The sequence below is a fragment of the Oncorhynchus kisutch genome, linkage group LG8 (genome assembly GCF_002021735.2).
Source record: "Oncorhynchus kisutch isolate 150728-3 linkage group LG8, Okis_V2, whole genome shotgun sequence".
NCBI lineage: Eukaryota > Metazoa > Chordata > Actinopteri > Salmoniformes > Salmonidae > Oncorhynchus > Oncorhynchus kisutch.
In genome coordinates, this window is record NC_034181.2 from 3,020,076 (window position 1) to 3,023,002 (window position 2,927).

Here is a 2,927-nt window from a genome sequence, read left to right on the forward strand (position 1 = left end):
AGGCTAGTTGAGAACACCTTTATTTAACCAGGTAGGCTAGTTGAGAACACCTTTATTTAACCAGGTAGGCTAGTTGAGAACACCTTTATTTAACCAGGTAGGCTAGTTGAGAACACCTTTATTTAACCAGGTAGGCTAGTTGAGAACACCTTTATTTAACCAGGTAGGCCAGTTGAGAACACCTTTATTTAACCAGGTAGGCTAGTTGAGAACACCTTTATTTAACCAGGTAGGCCAGTTGAGAACACCTTTATTTAACCAGGTAGGCCAGTTGAGAACACCTTTATTTAACCAGGTAGGCCAGTTGAGAACACCTTTATTTAACCAGGTAGGCCAGTTGAGAACACCTTTATTTAACCAGGTAGGCCAGTTGAGAACACCTTTATTTAACCAGGTAGGCTAGTTGAGAACACCTTTATTTAACCAGGTAGGCCAGTTGAGAACACCTTTATTTAACCAGGTAGGCCAGTTGAGAACACCTTTATTTAACCAGGTAGGCAAGTTGAGAACAAGTTCTCATTTACAATTGCGACCTGGCCAAGATAAAGCAAAGCAGTTCGACAGATAAAACGACACAGAGTTACACATGGAGTAAAACAAACATACAGTCAATAATACAGTATAAACAAGTCTATATACAATGTGAGCAAATGAGGTGAGAAGGGAGGTAAAGGCAAAAAAGGCCATGATGGCAAAGTAAATACAATATAGCAAGTAAAATACTGGAATGGTAGTTTTGCAATGGAAGAATGTGCAAAGTAGAAATAAAAAAATAATGGGGTGCAAAGGAGCAAAATAAATAAATAAATAAAAATTAAATACAGTTGGGAAAGAGGTAGTTGTTTGGGTAGCTTAAAAAGTTGATAAACTATTATTTCTTCACATTATAAAGCACTGCAATGCACACAAGCAGTGCGCTACATGCAAATGTTTGCAATTAGCAGGAAAATACCTGTTGTCAAAAGGCCACTTTCTTATGACAGTTTCACGTGACAGAGATTTCCATTAGTAATTTAGAGAGGAGATCTAATAGGCTTTTTACATTTACTTTTATTTAACTCAAGTCAAGTCTGTTAATAAAAACAAATGATTATTTTACAATGATGGCCTACCCCGCCCAAACCCTCCCCTAAACCGGACGATGCTGGGCCAATTGTGCACCGCCTTATGGGACTCCCCATCAGGGCCGGTTGTGATACAGCCCTTGATCGAACCAGGGTCTGTAGTGACTCCTCTAGCACTAAGATACAGCTCTCCTGCTGTCGGGCATATTTTCCAGTCAAAGGCTCTGTATCTGTATGTTGTACATGTGTGATAAGATACGTCAACGAATATACTGTACACAAGTGCCAATTTATTTCCACTAAATTATTCAAATTAACTATAGACCGATACGCCTGACCAGTCAAATGTATTTACATTGGCTGTTATTTACATCAATGAACAGGCTAAAAAATATATATATTTCACAATGGGATTTTTTTTTTTTTCAGAATTAATCCACAAATAAATAAATACCATACAAAACGTAACATATTTTACTAATTGCTGTGTCTCGGATTTACATTTAATATGTCAAGTCTTCCTCTGACTCCAGGGGTAGTCTAGCAACCCAAAGGTTGCATTTTCAAATGTCATCATGGACAACTTTAGCATTTTAGCTAATTAGCAACTACTTTTTAGCTACTTTGTAACTACTTAGCATGCTAGCTAACCCTTCCCCTAACTCTAGCCGTTTAACTTTACTCCTAAACCTAACCCCTAGCATGCTAGCTAACCCTTTCCCTAACTCTAGCCGTTTAACTTTACTCCTAAACCTAACCCCTAGCATGCTAGCTAACCCTTTCCCTAACTCTAGCCGTTTAACCTTAATCCTAAACCTAACCCCTAGCACCTAGCTAACGTTAGCCACATTAAATTGGAGTTCGTAACATATCAGACAAAATTAATGAAGGACATCCACAAATTAATACATACCATATGAAACATAACATATCATATTATACTGAACAAAAATGTCAATGCAACATGCAACAATTTCAAAGATTTGACTGATTTACAGTTCTTATAAGGAAATCAGTCCATTTAAATGAATGAATTAGGCCCTAGTCTGACTTTCACATGACTGGACATGTGGTGGGGGGCCCATTCGGTGGGCCCTCAGACGTTCCCGCAGGTGAAGAAGCAGGATGTGGAGATCCTGATTTGCACGTGGTCTGCGGTTGTGAGGCTGGTTGGACGTACTGCCAAATTCTCTAAAACTACATTGGAGGTGGCTTATACATGCCTTATACCGTGCTTCTACACCTGCATTGCTTGCTGTTTGGGGTTTTAGGCTGGGTTTCTGTACAGCACTTTGAGATATCAGCTGATGTACGAAGGGCTATATAAATCAATTTGATTTGATTTGCTTATGGTAGAGAAATGAACATTCAATTCTCTGGCAACAGCTCTGGCGGACATTCCTGCAGTCAGCATGCCAATATGCACGCGTCCTCAAAACTTGAAAGATCTGTGGGATTTGTGTTGTGTGACAAAACTGCTCATTTTAAAGTGGCCTTTTGTTGTCCCCAGCTCAAGGTACACCTGTGTAATGAGCATGCTGTTTAATCAGCTTCTTGATATGCCACAACTGTAAAGTGGATGGATTATCTTGGCAATGGAGAAATGCTCACTAACAAGGATGTAAACGAATTTGTGCAAAACATTTTAGAGAAATATGGAACATATCGGGGATCTTTTATTTCAGCTCACGAAACATGGGACCAACACTTTACATCTTGCGTTTATATTTTTTGTGCAGTTGTAGAAGCCAAAATATTAAATCTTCTGTCCCCTTGCACATCTCTGAGTCTCTAACATGCTGCATAGACTAGATCAGTAACGACAAAAAATCTCTGCTAATATCCCTTTTAAAAATTCAGTTC